The following is a 17,641-nucleotide window of genomic DNA, read 5'->3' as shown; positions in this document are numbered from 1 at the left end:
AAGCTACAATAATTGAGTTAGTGTGGTATTGGCTTTTACGTATATGTAAAGGCTGTTCCTGTCCAAGAACATGCAATATATTGTCATTTACATGGTCCTTTGACTTTTTTAAAATCAGTTTTGTAATTTTTCTTGTATTAATCTTGTACATGTTTTTTTAGGTTTATACCTAAGTATTTTATTTTTTGGACATTAATGAAACTAATATTGTGTTTTTAATTTCAAATTTCATTTATTCATTGCTGGAATATAGGGAAACAATTGACTTCCCCATATTGACCTTCTATCCTGTAAGTTGGTTATAAGCACTTCCTAGTTTTGAGAGAGATTTCGTTGGTTCATTTGCATTTTCTACATAGATGATCATGTCACCTGTGAACAAAGTTTGCTTTATTTTTTACTTTCCAAGCTTTACACTTCTAATTTCACTGCATTAGTGAGGACTTTCCACGATGATGTTGAAAAGGAATGGTGAGAGAGGACATTCATGGTTTGCTCCTGATCTTTGTCGTAAAATTTCTAGCTTTTTGCCATTAAGTGTGATGTTAGCTGTAGGATTTTTGTAGATATTCTTTATCAATATGAGAAAGTTACCATGCTTTTTACTGAGACTTTTTCTTGTGAATAGATATTGTATTGTCAATTTTGTTTCGCATCTGTTGATATGATCATATAATTTTTTCTTTTTTATCCTATTGATGTGATGGATAACATTTATTTATTTTTGTTTTTTTGTTTGTTTGTTTCAAATTTTAACTCACGTTTAATGCAAACCAGAGTGTTTAAATTCACAATAAGTTTCATCAGTCTTGGGTATTTATGTATTATTTACATAACTACTATCAGTTTTATTAAAAAATACTACTTTCATCTTACAAATGCAGATTTTCTAGTTATCACTAAGTAGTAGATAAGGCATGTTGTTCCCCGAAGCACTAAGTTATCATTCACTGGGTTATTTGCTCTTGCTCCTTTTCTGCCATTTCTTGTTGGAGAATTGTATCCTGTGCTGCTTCCTACATTTTCTCCAGTTTCTCTCCAGAGTCAGAGATTTTCAGGGTAAACTTTTGGATTTACACAGCACCATTCTGGTTACATCTTGAACAGACAATTGCCCTTGTTTTGGAAGAACTTCCGAAACATTGACTTCATTTCTGCCATATCTGAGTTATTGGATACAGTTTCTCCTGAAAGTTCTGGTCTCTTTCCTGAAGCTTAAGCATCCAATCTGGTATTACCAAGATGAATTGGAGTTCTTGACTCAGGCCTACAGAAAGAATTAATAGGAATTTGTGGAGGCATGATTAGGAGCTCCATGTTGCTAGATTTGGGGACTCTGCCCTGAGGTTCTTGTGCATTCTCCTGCTGGGGCCCTCCAGGCTGGCTCTGAGGAGCTAGGGCGAGCCTGTCGAGCAGCCTCGCTCACAAGAGCCAGAAGCCTCCTCGTTTATTTATTTTTGAATATTGAATGAGCTTGTGTAGCTGGGATAAATCCCATTTGGTAATGGTATATAATTCTCTTTACATGGGGTGTCTGTGAAGTTCATGTGCAATTCAAAATGGCATCACTATTTTAAAATTGCACACAAACTTTATGGACACCCTGAATATCATTGGATTTGACCAGCTAATATTTGGTTGAAGAGTTTTGCATCTATGTTCATAAGATATAGCAATCTCAATTTTTCTTTTTCTTAAATGTCTGTCTGGTTTTGGTATAATGCTGACTTCCAGAATGAGCTAGGTAGTATTCCTTCCGTATCTGTCTTCTGAAGGAAATTATAAATTTTTGGTACAATTTCTTCCTTAAATGTTTGGTAGTATATACATTTATAAATTTTACTGTTTGAATAAGCTTTCTTATTTTAAAAGTTAGGTATTGTTTAGGAAGAGCCTAGATCACTGACAGTTATACAATTAGTTTATGCTTTAGTAGCAGGTGTTTTATGAGGCCCATCAGCCTGAGGCCATGGCCGGTTTGCAGGGTAGTATATTTTCTCCTGTGATTTCCTCAGCATGCTAAGACACTCCTAATCACTGCTAACAAGCTCACTGACAAAACAAGAAATGCTCTCTCTTGCTACAAATGGTGTTTACTTGGCTCGATCTTACTGATCCAGTTGTCCTTGGGGGCAAACATCTCTAGAGAGGCGGTCACTTTAGAATGAACCTGGAGTGAATGCTGTGATATTCCCCCAGAATCGTCCTTGTTTCTGGGATGGTGCAGAAAATGGCCCTTAGTTCAGATCTCCTTCCAAGGGCGGCCTGTATCCACTGGGAGATAAGGGCCAGGTCTATCACTTCAATAAAAGGTCCACTTCAGCTCTCAAGATACCCAGGGGCTGAGACCTATGCTGAAACTTCACTGCAGCTCAGTTTCTCTCTCTGCCTAATCCTGCTTTCTTTCTCTCTTCAGAGAAACGGGTCTCAAGAACTATGCAAAAGTTTCCTGACGTAGAATCAAAAGACTGGGCCTTGTATTCAACCTATTCATCAATACTCCATCTATTAGCCTTGCTTTGGCAGAGATGCTCTTGTGATTGTGGCATCTGAAGTCAAAGTTTCTGAGCTCAAATCTTGGTTCTCTCATTTGTTCACTATAGGACCCTGGGCATTTAGTCTCACTTTCAGTGTACTCATCTGTAAGATGGATATTATATTTGCATCAGCCTCCCAGGATGTACCCCAGATATACTCTAACTCTGAGGTGAGTGAGTCAACTCTGCAGTGGTTAGTGTGTAAAATGTTTATTGGCAGAGAACTGACATCCAGGAGAGTTAGACTCTAATGGGTGGAGGGGAGATAAAGAGGAAGAGCTCCAGAACATGGGATAAGGACTAAGAAGGACTGAGGAGCAAGGCTAGGGGTTCCTGTCCCAAAATACCCTAGCCATTCTCTGTGCTCTCTGAGCAATAGAAAAGCAAAGATATAGTTACAGGAAAGGGCAGGAGGAAAAAAATGGATGGGGAAAGTTAACTGATGATATCTATGATTATCATTCTTTTTTATGCTCCATCCACTTCCAAAATTAAGTGGATGTAGCATGTAAATTTGAACACCACATATATCAAAGACAATTTTTTTAATCTAACAGGTGTACCGGTGTATTCTTAGCACCAGGAACACAGTACTGTTTTCTTTTTTTTATTGCTGGGGATTCATTGAGGGTAAAAGAAACCAGGTTACACAGATTGCATTTATTAGGTAAAGTCCCTATTACAATCGTGTCTTGCCCCCAAAAGGTGTGGCACACACCAAGGCCCCACCCCACTCTGTCCTTGTCTCTCTCTGCTCTTCCTTTCACCCACCTCTCTCCTTCTTTCTCTCTCTGCCTTCCCTTTCCCCCACCCTCACTGTGTCATTAATTGTCATTAGTTGTCCTCATATCAAAATTGAGTACATAGGATTCATGCTTCTCCATTCTTGTGATGCTTTACTAAGAATAATGTGTTCCACTTCCATCCAGGTTAACACAAAGGTTGTAAAGTCTCCATTTTTTTTAAATGGGTGAATAGTATTCCGTGGTGTACATATACCACAGCTTGTTAATCCATTCTGGGGTTGGTGGGCATTTAGGCTGTTTCCACATTTTGGCGATTGTAAATTGAGCGGCAAGAAACAGTCTAGTACAAGTGTCCTTATGATAAGGACACTTATCATAAAGGATTTTTTTCCTTCTGGGTAGATGCCCAGTAATGGGATTGCAGGATCAAATGGGAGGTCTAGTTTGAGTGCTTTGAGGTATCTCCATACTTCCTTCTAGAAAGATTGTACTAGTTTGCAGTCCCACCAGCAGTGTAAAAGTGTTCCCTTCTCTCCACATCCACGCCAGCATCTGCAGTTTTGAGATTTTGTGATGTGGGCCATTCTTACTGGGGTTAGATGGTATCTCAGGGTGGTTTTGATTTGCATTTCTCTAATAGATAGGGATGACGAACATTTTTTCATGTGTTTGTTAGCCATTTGTCTATCTTCTTTAGAGAAAGTTCTATTCATATCTCTTGCTCATTGATATATGGGATTGTTGGCTTTTTCATGTGGATTAATTTCAGTTCTCTATAGATCCTAGTTATCAAGCTTTTGTCTGATTAAAAATATGCAAATATCCTTTCTCATTGTGTAGGTTGTCCCTTTGCTTTGGTTATTGTCTCCTTAACTGTACAGAAGCTTTTCAGTTTAATGAAGTCCCATTTGTTTATTTCTGTTGTTGCAATTGCCACAGCAGCCTTCTTCATAAAGTCTTTCCCCAGGCCGATATCTTCCAGTGTTTTTCCTGTGCTTTCTTTGAGGATTTTTATTGTTTCATGCCTTAAATTTAAGTCCTTTATCCATCTTGAATCAATTTTTTGTGAGTGGAGAAAGGTGTGGGTCCAGTTTCAGTCTTTTATATGTGGATATCCAGTTCTCCCAGCACCATTTATTAAATATGGAGTCTTTCTACAAAGGTATGTTCTTGTTTGGTTCATTGAAAATTAGGTGGTTGTAAGATGTTAGTTTCATTTCCTGGTTTTCAATTCGATTCCAAGTGTCCATGTCTCTATTTTTGTGCCAGTACCATGCTATCCTGACCACTATAACTTTGTAGTATAGCTTAAAATCTGGTATGCTGATACCCCCTGCCCTGTTTTTATTACTAAGAACTGCCTTAGCTGTACAGGTTTTTTTCTGGTTCCATACAAAATGCAGAATCATTTTTTCCAAGTCTTGAAAGTACAATGTTGGTATTTTAATAGGGATGGCATTGAATCTGTAGCAAACTTTGGGAAGTATAGACATTTTAACAATGTTGATTCTTCCCAGCCATGAGCATAGTATGTTCTTCCATTTGTTAATATCCTCTGCTATTTCCTTTCTTAGGGTTTCATAATTTTTTATATAGAGGTCCTTCACCTCCTTCGTTAGGCATATTGCTAGGTATTCCATTTTCCTTGAAGCTATGGCAAAGTGAGTTGTGTCCTTAATCAGCTTCTCATCTTGACTGTTATTGGTGTATACAAAGGCTACTGACTTGTGGACATTGATTTTATATCCTGAGACATTACTGTATTTTTTATGACTTACAGGAGTCTTGTGGTTGAGTCTTTGGGGTTCTCTAAGTATAAGATCATGTCGTCAGCAAAGAGGGAGAGTTTGACCCCCTCTGCTCCCATTTGGATTCCCTTTATTTCCTTGTCTTGCCTAATTGTATTGGCTAGAATTTCCAGCACTACGTTGAATAGTAAAGGTGACAGAGGACAACCTTGTCTGGTTCCAGTTCTAAGAGTAAGTACTTTCAGTTTTACTCCATTCAGTAAAATATCAGCTGTGGGTTTGTCATAGATAGCTTCGATCAGTTTAAGAAATGTGCCATGTATGTCTATACATTCAGATGTCTAATTAGAAAAGGATGCTGGATTTTATCAAATGCTTTTTCTGCATCTATTGTGAGGATCATATGGTCTTTGTTTTTGCTTCTGTTAATACAGTGGATAACGTTTATGGACTTGTGTATGTTAAACCAGCCTTGCATCCCTGAAATGAAAGCTACTTGATCATGATGTATGACTTTTTTGATAGTTAGCTGTACTCTATTGGCTAGGATTTTGTTGAGAATTTTTTCATCTATAGTCATTGGTGAAATTGGTCTGAAATTCTCCTCTTTAGTTGGGTCTATTCCTGGTTTTGGTATCAGAGTGATGTTTGCTTCATAGAACATGTTGGGGAAGATTCCGTCCTCCTCAGTTTTTTGGTATAATTTATGCAGTATAGGAATAAGCTCTTCCTTGAAGGTTTGATAGAATTCTGGTGTGAAACCATCCAGACCAGGGCATTTTTTTGTTGGAAGATTTTTTTATTGTTTCTTCAATCTCAGTGCTTAAAATTGGTTGGTTCAGGAGATTTATTTCTTCCTGGCTAAGTCTAGGGAGAGGGTGTGATTCCAAATATTGATCCATTTCCTTCACAATGTCAAATTTCTGGGCATAGAGTTTCTGGTAGTATTCAGAGATGATCTCTTATATCTCTGTGGCATCAGTCATAATTTCTCCTTTATCATTTCTGATTGTGGTAACTAGATATTTTACTTTTCTATTTCTAGTTACTCTGACAAAAGGTTTATTTTTTAAAAAAACCCACTCCTTGTTTCATTAATTTTCTGAATGATTCTTTTGCTTTCAATTTCATTGATCTCTGCTTTAATTTTGGATTTTTCTTTTCTTCTGCTGCGTTTAGGCTGAGATTGTTCTTCTTTTTCCAATTCCGTAAGATGGCTTGTAGTTTGTTGATGCACTTTCTTTCTGTTTTTCAAATGTAGGCATCAAAAGCAATAAATTTTCCTCTCAGTACTGCTTTTTCAGTATCCCACAGGTTTTGATATCTTGTGTCTTCATTGTTGTTGTGCTCGAGGAAGTTAATTATTTCTTCTTTTATTTCTTCCTGCCCCCAACTGTTGTTCAACAGAAGGTTGTTTAATTTCCATGCCTTTGTGTGGGGTTAAACATTTTTGTTGGAGTTGAGTTCCACCTTTATTGCCTTGTGGTCTGAGAAGATACAAGGTAAAATTTCAATTCTTGTTATTCTGCTGAGGTTTATTTTGTGTCCTAGGATATAATCAATTTTGGAGAATGTTCTACAGGTCGATGAGAAGAATGTATATTCTTTATCTTTTGGATGGAGCATTCTATATGCATCTATCCAGCACAGTTGTTCTAGGGTCTCATTTAAGTCGCTTATATGTTTGTTTAATTTCTGTTTAGAGCATCTATCCAGCTCTGTAAGAGGAGTGTTAAAGTCCCCTGTTATTATGGTGTTATAGGATATCATATTACTCAGACTGAGTAAGGTCTGTTTTAAGAATCTGGGAGCATATAAGTTGGATGCATAAATATTTAGAATTGAAATGTCTTCTTGTTGTATTTTTCCCTTGACCAATATAAAGAGACCATCTTTGTCTTTTTTGACTTTAGTTGCTTTAAATCTACATGTATCTGAAAATAAGATCGCAACTCCTCTTTTCTTCCCAATTCTGTTTGCCTAAAAAATTGTCTTTCAACCCTTAACTTGGAGTTTTAATTTGTCTTTTGAAGCCAGTTGTGTTTCTTGCAGACAGCAAATGGATGGCTTGTGTTTTTTAATCCAGTCAGGAAATCTATGCCTCTTCAGTGGGGAATTCAAGCCATTAACATTTATTGAGATAATTGATAAGTGTGGTAGTGTTCTATTCATTTTATTTTATGAGAGTCTATTGCTTTTATCTTTTGCATCATTGTGGAAATTAGGTACTGTCCTTTAGTTTCTGAGTTCTTACTTTGCTGTTGTTCCATTGTGATGGTCAGTGTGTAGAACAGGTTGAAGTATTTCTTGTAGAGCCGGTCTTATTGTTGTGAATTTCCCCAATGTTTGTACATCAGTAAATGATCTGATTTCTGTGTCAGTTTTAAAGCTTAGCCTAGCAGGATATAGAATTCTGGGCTAGAAATTGTTCTGTTTAAGTAGATTTAAGGTAGATGACCATTGTCTTCTTATTTGGAAAGTTTCATAGAGAAGTCTGCAGTCACTCTGATGGATTTTCCCCTGTAGGTCAACTGACACTTACTCCTGGCAGTTGAAGAATCTTTTGTTTTGTCTTGACTTTGAACAGGTTGATCACAATTTGTCTTGGAGAAGCTCGATTAGAGTTGAGGTGACCTGGGGTCCAATATCCCTCTGAAAGGAGTGTGTCAGAACCTTTGGTGATATTTGGGAAATTTTCATTTTTAATATTCCCTAATATGGGTTCCATTCCTCTGGGGCATTCTTCTTCTCCTTCTGGGATACCTATAACTCATAAGTCGAATTCTTCATAAAGTCCCATAATTCTGTCAGTGAACATTCTGCTTTCTCTCTCTTCTTTTCTGCCTCTTTAACTATGTGAGTTATCTCAAGAGCTTTGTCCTCTGCCTCTGAGATTCTTTCTTCTGCATGGTCTAATCTGTTGCTGATACTTTCTATTGCATCTTTAAGTTCCCTAATTGACTGCTTCAGTTCCTTCAGCTCTGCTATATCCTTTCTATAGTCTTCAAATCACTCATGTCTTATTTGATTTTGTTTTTGGATTTCCTTTTGGTTATTTTCCACTTTATCAGCAGTTTCCTTCATTGTTTCTATCATTTTCTTCATTGTTTTCATTATGTGTATTCTAAATTCCTTTTCTGTCATTTATAACACTTCTTTATAGGTGGAATCCTCTGCAGTAGCTACCTCATGGTCCCTTGGGGGGGGGGGTCGGTTCTTCTGGACTGGTTTTTCATCTTCCAGAATTTTTCTGCTGATTTTTTTTCATAAGTGTTTTCTTTTATCTATTTCCTTGCCCTAATTTTCATTTCACTTCCTCTTGCTCTTTAAGTTACTATGCCTCTGGCCTAGGGTTTTGATGAGTCCTTTAGGTATAGGACCAGAAGGATGAGAAGATTGAAGAGCAAGAAGAGAAAAAAGAACAAAAAAAAAAAAGAAAGAAAAGAAAAGACAAAAGAGAAAGGAGAAGGGGGTGAGTAAAGGGGAATATTGACAAAAAGAAGAGAGGCACAGAAAGAGGCACCTCTGTGGGTGCCATGTTTGGTGGTTCCCTTGAGGTCAGTAGCTCTTTGCTAGCCTGTTTGGACACAGTACCCCACCTCTGCCAAGTAAAGAGGAAAGACAAAAATGCTGTAAATCAAACCATGTGAAGAAAGCAGAAAACTTTATGGGATGAAATTGGGGGAAAAACTAAATAATAGGGGTAGAAACACTATCAAAAATGAAGTTCTAATTGTTAAAGAAGGCAACAATGGAAAATTATATTTAAACTAGAAAAATGAAGAAAGAACAGAAAGAAAAAAAGGGAAACATGTAGAGGGGAAATGTTGAAATTAAAAAAATAGCAGAATATTGCTGAATATTGTCTGGGCAACGGGTGATCTTCTGGGGTATGAGATGTTAATCACAATGCGACATGGCTGTATGAGATGGAGACTGGAGGCCTCTGCTGATTTCTCAAACCCTGCAGGGTGGAGAGCATAAATTTCTCCTCAGCCCATGTAAAAGTCACTTTAAACTGCTAATCTTGGCTAAGCAAAAACTTTCTCAGGAAAGCACTTGTTGCTGGGATCACTCCTAAAGGGGCTGTCCACTTACCCACCGGACTCATTCTATGCCCCTGAGTGTAGGATAATATTTAGAAATAAACTTATCCTACATCAAGCACACAAAGTAAATTCAGTGTGAGTTTAAAATGACATGCTTTTCTTCCAGAGGCTTAAGATGCTTGGACCCCCCTGGGTTACTCACAGAGTTAGGTTTTTTTGGAATTGTAAAAATTCCTTAGGCCTTTTCTCTGAAGCAGTACACCCCATGAAGCCTGAGATCCAAGGGCATGCCGCCCTTCCTCAGAGATATGGGCCAGAGGGTTGACATATGTTAACAGCATATTGTCAGAGGTCTATAGGTGCTCTGCCCTGAAGGAAGGTCACAGTCGTTACTTCATACTGAGTAAACTGAGTGAATGCTTAAAGATATTCTTCTATTAACTCTGTTCCCCTATAGCTATTTTCGTCTTTGTGCCCTGCTTGGAAAACTAGTCACTGTTTAGAGGAAGAGATTTACTACACAAGTGGTTACATTGATATGATAAATATTTCCTTTCAAGTTAAAATTCAGCTAATAGATAATGGATTAGGTGTGTATGTGACTGGAAGAGTATAAAACTTAAACTTGGAATAAAGAACTTTGCTATATGCCATCCCACGGTGTATAGTCTGTTTCTTGACTTAATAATTACAGGAGCGAGTTTACACCTACAGCAAAGCTGCTGCTCGTTCGCGTCTCGGGTCACGCAACACCTGAGGGCCAAGGCTGTAAGGCCTCTCAATCCCCGCCTTTGACTAGATTACTCGCCCAAGGTCTCCCACTGGATCCTTGCTCTGCAACCCTGAGGGCAGAGCTTGCCAGGGCAGTTCTCCCACAATGGCTCCGTGCAGCCCACAGCCAAACATTATTAGCTCCGCCTGGCTCAGCGGCTCAGTCTGGGGCCCTAGACAATGCTTAAAGACCTGTGCACTCTTGCCCAAGTTTTCGGAAGGCAGTTCAACTGAGTGCCAAGTCCAAAAAAACCCCAAATAGCTCACAGGTAAGGCCTGTTCAGTTTGCAGTCTCATTGCTGCTGTACTTATAGCTGCCAGTGGGATTAAACTGAACAAACACACGCAACCACTTGCCAGTTCTCCACTGCTTTTATCCTCCTCATGGGGTCCAGAAATCTCTCGCTGACTCCCTGTGTCCCCAGAGGGATGTTTCTGGGCAGATCTCACCAGCCAGAGATGCCTGGAGTCTTCTCTCCCCAGTCTCACTGTGCTCAGTTGCAAGGAAGCTGTTACTCAGCCACCATCTTGCTCCTCCTCCCCAAAGACAATGTTTTTTTAAAGGAAAAAAGTATTAGGAGGAAAAGTATAGGCATTTTAGGTACACGAAGTGAAAATCTCATTTTATGTCATCTGATCAAGAAAGTGTACCATTTGTCTGGGAAAATAATAAATAAATACATAAATTTAATTTAAAATAATTTTTAAAATCCTACTTTTCTTGGGACTTAATCAATGGAAGAATTTATCATGAATGTCATTTCCCATCTTCAATATGTTAGAAAACACCACAGCAGAAATATTGTTGGATATTTTTATTTACTCTCCATTAAAACAGTGGCATAACATCATATTTATTCTCTAAAAGAATTTTTATGTGAATCTTAGGAAATATGGCTTATTTACTTTACCCAAGCTGACACTGCTCACTTAACTAAGGGATAATGTTTAGAAGCTATAGAGCAATGATTCTCAACCCAGCTATATATTAGAATAACTGGGGTCACTGGGGGAGCTTTAAAAATCCTAATGTTTACACCATATCCTGGAACAATTAAATCAGATCTCTGCTGAGAGCCCAGGTTTTTGTTAAATCTCCCCAGGTGATTCCAATGTGCTTCAAGGTTAAGAAATGCTGATATAAAGGACCAATAGTTACTGTCTCCAGGAGTCTGCCTTCTTTATATACTACAGGTTCCCAGTGGATTTGATTAATTCTGGGTTGCTAATCAAATACTGATACATTTCTAAAGTGCTAGAATTTACTTTCCTCCAGCTTTTTGCCTCAGAAGTCCAGGTTGGTGAAGGGAGGAAAAAAAAAAAATCCTTGGGGTTGATGCCCTGAAATATCTGGAAACACTAGACTGATTCAGCAGATGCTGTGAGTTCCAACAGTACAATTCCCCAAAATGACTGAAGACTGGGTTGAAGTTCCCAGGAATTAACATGAAATAGAACTTCATGAATTGAAGTGTGTTTGTAAATGACTTGTAAATAATAGTTTCATTCTTCATCAATGTAAGGTGGTGGCCTTACATCTTATCATAAGATCTAAGGCCCCAATGGCTTTGCAAATCTTTCCAAGGGCTTTCTTTCTTTTCTTTTTGGAGGAGAGAGCTCAGAAAGGCTTATAGATCTGTCCCTTATGACCCAATCATTCTGAGTCAATTTCGATCTCACAGTTCACCTTGGCTACAAGCCATTACTTTTTTCACCCCTATATTATTTGGGGTGATATACAGGAAAGCTCTGCTCAGAAACAGACTGAAGTTTTGACCACTTAGCCTGTTCCTATTTCTGAAATCCTGGACAGGTTGCTGAACTTCCCTGAACCCACTTCCCAGTGTTTAACATGGGAAGAATAATCTATCGTTAAAATGCTTAATCTGATGTTATATATGCAAGAAAATATATGTGAAAGGATTTGATAAAATGTTCAGCAAACACAATTAAGGGAGAGAGAATAGTATAACTAGAATTTTGAGTCTCTGTTCTACCCAATATTTGACAGTATTTAGTAAAATATGCACAAATGAGAGTCCTCACCAGACCCATTGCTTATAGGAGAAAAGGATGATTATTTTCCAGAGCTTCTCTGTGTAACAGAAAAGTCACTCAAAATGTGACTTATTTGAATTATGATGTGCTGTAGAAAATACAGGCTGGATTTCAAAGGCTTATTATGAAAATAAGAAGGCAAAGTATTTCATTAATAGTTTTATACTGATTATATATGTTCTTATTTTGGACATACTAGATTAAGTAAAATATGTTTTTAAACTCAATTTTACCTATCTCTTTACTGTTTTAAAAATGTGGCTAATAGAAAATTTAAAGTTATATATGTGGCTCAGCTCTGTGGCTTGAATTATGTTTCCATTGTAGAGTGCTTTTCTATAGCTTCCTCTTAGACCAACATAATTTAAGAGGGGGGGCATTAAATCTCAAGATGGTTACTTTCTCTGGAAACCTGTGACTCTTACTTTTTTGTACATTTTCTCTGGTGATGCTGTGATGGTAGACCTTGCTCTTGGAGTCCTTCCATCTTAGAATTGTGTTGTTTTGAAGTTTTAGAAATTAAACATCCTTGAATAAATAGGTCTCAATATCATCGCCAAGTTTTTACCAGCCGCTTTCTCTTCTTGTCCATTTTTTTCCCTCCCTTCACTTATTAAAGACCCTCAATTGCTCTCTGTATCATTTAAGATATTACCTGTAATTCTTGGAGCTTTGGGTTACATTGTATCAGTGTGACCGCTTGGGGGCTGGAGACTGCAGTAGCTAAGGTCAGTTTCATGCATGCCCTATGCCTACGGAATTGACCTCCAAGAAAAACCCTGGACATCAATGCTGGCGTGAGCTTCTCGTTGGCAATACCTCACATGTGTTGCCACACGTCATTGTTAGGAGAATTAAGTTCTGTTTACATGACTCCACTGGGGGAGGATTGGAAACTTATGCCTGGTTTCCCTTGGACTCCTCCCTATGTGGTTTTTTCCTGTGCTGGTTTAGTTTGTATTATTTCACTATAATAAACCATAACTGTGAGAACCACAACTTTTCTGAGTTCTGTGAATCCTTCTAGTGAATCATCAGACCTGAGACTGGCCTTAGGAAACCCATCCGGGTTCACCACTTATTGCATACCAAAGACGTTACTGATGAAGGAAGGTGGGGCAGAGACGGGTGTGGGGGTTGGGGATAGGACCCTAAAACCTGTTGCATGTTTATTCTTATCAGATAGAATCCATGCAATAACTCTCTCGTATCTGTTTTATATGGGAGGAAAAGGAGGTCCAGTCTCCAACTTCAGATAGGTCAGATTGATACAATATAGCTTGAAGCTTATGGCATATAAAAACCATGGTAGAAACCACATTCAGGATGGGTTATTTTTGATCCCAAGCTCTGGTTCCAACATACCGCAGTAAAAGATGCAGATGCCTGTGGCCGTGGCACGTGGAACAGAGGCTTGGGTTCTCAATCTACACTGGAGTTCACTGCAGAGTTCCTGGGTGAGCGCGTGGCTTGCTGCATTTCTCGATCTGAAAATCCTCTCTGAGGGCGGCGCCTGTGGCTCAGTGAGTAGGGCGCCGGCCCCATATGCCGAGGGTGGCGGGTTCAAACCCAGCCCCGGCCAAACTGCAACAAAAAAATAGCCGGGCGTTGTGGCGGGCGCCTGTAGTCCCAGCTGCTCGGGAGGCTGAGGCAAGAGAATCGCGTAAGCCCGGGAGTTAGAGGTTGCTGTGAGTCGTGTGACGCCACGGCACTCTACCCGAGGGCGGTACAGTGAGACTGTGTCTCTACAAAAAAAAAAAAAAAAAAGAAAAGAAAATCCTCTCTGATAGGTTGGGGTGTTTGTCCTGCATACGGGGAGGTAATACCCCCGAGTGGCCCTCAACCAATGAGGAAAGTTACTGGTGAATAAATACCCGACTTTCCTCACCCCCCTTTGGGACAACACTCAGGCATGTTCCCAAGAGTCTCCCAAACAACCTCCAAGGAAACTCAGTCTGGGTCGCCTACATCAGTATCACTCTGAAATGCTCCCTCTATTCAAAATTTTCCTTACCCATCTCACTTCCCCATTTTTTCACCAGGACCTGCTGTTTCCCTCAAGTAAACTATTTGAACCCCAATTCTAAACTCATCATCTATTTTTGGTGGGAATTCAAATTAAGAAAAGATTGAAGATCACAACTGAATAGCTCTATGCAAAGCAAAAAGCAAAGGATCTGCAATCTGCAGGGCAGTGGCACTATAGTTACACCCTGTATTCTGTATTTTTAAGTATCACCTTAATAACATACATATAGTCCTTTGTCCCGTATTTGACTTAAGTTGAATTAGTATGTACAATTCTACCATGAAATATGTACGTGCTACAATTTGCCATGCATGGTTCTATATTATAATATTTTTTTGTACTTTAGGATAATTCTTGTTTTCCACCCTTAATACCATCAAAGTATGTGCCTAAATGAACCATCATTTATAAAGCTGAAAGCCGATATTTACTTAGTCAAAATTAGACTTCCTAATGCCTGTTAAAGGGAAAACCCATTGGGAGAAAAAAGCATAGAGGATAATGCTCATATTATTTTTCAGACAATAAACAACCTTGTATAATCCTATTATGAACATTAGCATACATTTCACAGCCCATCTAGCAAACAATAAAGGTTGTGACTCTGTGTATTTGAAATGCTACCCAGGGTATTGTAGTAACAAAAATGGTAAAACATACAGCTGTGTCAGTGGGTCAAAAAGCGGTCATGGTAAATTTCTCAGACATTGAGAATGACCCAGATAGACTTTCATGAAGATAAGCTGTGTGTTAGGGAAAAACATGTTCCCTAACACACAGCTAAACAAGCTAAAGGGGTAGCATGTGACAAGGGGGTAAAGCTAAACAAGTCTGAAGGGGTAGGATGTGAGAAGTAAGGGTGGAGGAGGGGAGAGCATAACCATGACCTGTTTTTGGTGATTCACGGTTAAATGAAACTGACAAAACTCCACTGTCTTGTGGAATGCAAATTGTTATTATAAAAACATCCTTTATGAGTCAGAGAAAATATAGTATCTGCTTCCCAGTTAAAGAATTCTTGTCTAGAATTGCAACCAAAAAATAGCTGGGTGTTGTGGCAGGCACCTGTAGTCCCAGCTGCTCAGGAGGCTGACGCAGGAGAATCGCAGAAGCCAGGAGCTAGAGGTTTCTGTGAGTCCTGTGACATCATGGCACTCTACCAAAGGCGGTAAAGTGAGACTCGGTCTCTACAAAAAAAAAAACAAACCCAAAGTCACTAATTTAATCAATTTGCCTGAGAATTTCTAACCTAGAAGACTAAAAGACTTTGAATTCTTTTTCCTAACTCATATCGGGCAATAGCAACTTATTGATAAATGTTAGAATCCAATAGGAATATTTAAAATGCTGTGAGGTTTTGGAGATTTTTTTGGGCTGAGGTTCCATGTGCATATTTCATGTTCCTGCTGTATAATGGATTTGTCTGATTTCCTTGATTTATTTCCTTTCTCTGTGCTTATTTATTTCTAAATGAAATATTAAATTTACCTGAGGATTGAGCATAAAATATTAAATCATATCTCCAAGGAGTATGATATGCATCATATAATGTACTCAGAATTCACTTCTGTCTGAGCTAACCCTGGAAAATAGATGCTGCCTCCATTAAATTTTATTTCGTGAAAGTGAGCGTGTATCTAAATGCCTTCAATAAAAGAGCAAACAATCCCATCTATCACTGGGAAAGAGTCAAGAACAAAAAACTTTCTCTGAGGAAGGCTGACAAATGGCTGACAAACACATACTCATCAGAGAAACGCAAAAAAATACTCATTGTCTCTAATCATCAGAGAAACTCAAATCAAAATCACCCTGAGATATCACCTAACCCCAGTGGGAATAGCCCACATCACAAAGTCCCAAAGTTGCAGATCCTGGCATGGATGTGGAAAGAGGGGAATGCTTTTACAACCTCTTTGGAAAGAAGAATGGAGAATTCTCAAAGAACTCAAATTAGACCTCCCATTTAACCCAGCAATTCTACTACTAGGCATCCACCCAGAGGAAAGATAAAAATCATTTTATGATAAAGACATTTGCACTAGATTGTGTATCACAGCTCAATTTACAATGGCCAACATGTGGAAGCAACGTAAATGCCCTTCAACTGAGGAATGGATTAACAAACTGTGGTATGTTATACCATGAAATACTATTCAGGCATAAGAAGGATGGACATTACATTTTTTGTATTAACCTAGAGGGAGTTGAAACACATTCTTCTTACTAAAGAATCACAAGAATGGAAAAGCAGATATCCAATGTACTCAATACTAATATGAAGATCTGATGCATGCCCACGTGGGTGAAAAAGTCATTTCATTTCTGTGTGGCATCAGTGGATCACGGAGTAGGGTGCCAGCCCCATATACCGAGGGTGGTAGGTTTGACCCCGGTCCCAGCCAAACTGCAACAAAAAAATACACAGGCGTTGTGGCGGATGCCTGTAGTCCCATCTACTCTGGAGGCTGAGGCAAGAGAATCATTTAAGCTCAAGAGCTGGAGGTTGCTGTGAGCTGTGACACCATAGCGCTCCAACGGGGGGGAGGGGAATCATTTCATTTCAAATTGGAGGGAGGGGGAAAAAGTCATTTTATTTCAAATTGGAGGAAAGAAGTAAAGGGAGGAGTGGAGGGGAGGGGATTGGTGTGCTCCCACTTAATGGGCACAATGTAAGGGTATACGGCACACCTCTTGGGTGTCGAACACAACTGCAAGAGGGACTCTACATAACAAATGCAGACCTAGTTGTTTGTACCCTCACATTAACTTGAAAAAAAAAATGTGTGCCATAATTTTTAAAGATATAGACTACTGTTTCAAACTAATAATTATAGGCATGTTGATATTATCATTTAATCCCTTACAAACTATAAATGTAAAAGATTTGTCACTGTCATTCTAAACTATTTTCAATTATTTTATGCATGCAGTTTACTTACTCTGTACAAATGCGGTTTGAAGGTAACTTCATTTGTCCCATTCCTTTCTCTGACAATAGTGATGAAATCATTGCTAATTTGAATGGAACTTTAAAACTCTATATTATGATGATGGAATGATACTATACATTGCATGCCAATATAGTTGATGCAACATTGATTATGAACTTGATGAACTGTAAAATTACTGAGCTACCCCTTTCTCTAGAAGTATCATGGGCCTAAAACATATCCCTTAATCAGGCTGAATTTTTAGTAGAATCTACAAGTTGGAAATACCATTTCTTACCAAAACTCCAGAGGATAACACCTCCAACCTCTCTTCCAATGCCAGTCCCTCAACGTCCTTTTCTTATTCCAGAGAACATGGGTAAGAATGTTGAAGCCACTATCCTGACAGAACAAAGAACTATTATGTGTCAAAAATCAGCAGTTTCACACCAGGCTAAAACCAATGCTGGAAACAGGAATTTGAAAAGTAATCAAAGAAAGTGAAGCCTTTTTAACATACCATAGATCATGCCACTCTTTTTAATGTAAAAATTATTTCCACAGGCGCCACCCAGGAAATACCAGAATTTCATGTGAAGTATCCATAGTGTTTACCCACCATTATCAAAAGAATAAGGAAGAAACTTTCCAAATGCATCTCTGGCCATTGATGTTTTATCCATCCTTCCAGGCTCGTCTTTAAGCATTACTCCATACTTCTTGTTAGAGAATAATGAATGGGATAGGCACTGCTGATTCCCACTTAGAGC

At 38.6% G+C, this 17,641-nt stretch overlaps 1 pseudogene; it reads right to left on the bottom strand.

Annotated features, from left to right (window-relative positions):
• Window positions 1–947: 947 nt before the first annotated feature.
• LOC128573481 (BBSome-interacting protein 1-like) lies at window positions 948–1,176 on the bottom strand (annotated as a pseudogene).
• Window positions 1,177–17,641: the final 16,465 nt, after the last annotated feature.

The sequence above is a fragment of the Nycticebus coucang genome, chromosome 21 (genome assembly GCF_027406575.1).
Source record: "Nycticebus coucang isolate mNycCou1 chromosome 21, mNycCou1.pri, whole genome shotgun sequence".
NCBI classification, from domain to species: Eukaryota; Metazoa; Chordata; class Mammalia; order Primates; family Lorisidae; genus Nycticebus; species Nycticebus coucang.
This window is presented reverse-complemented; position numbering and strand designations above follow the sequence as displayed.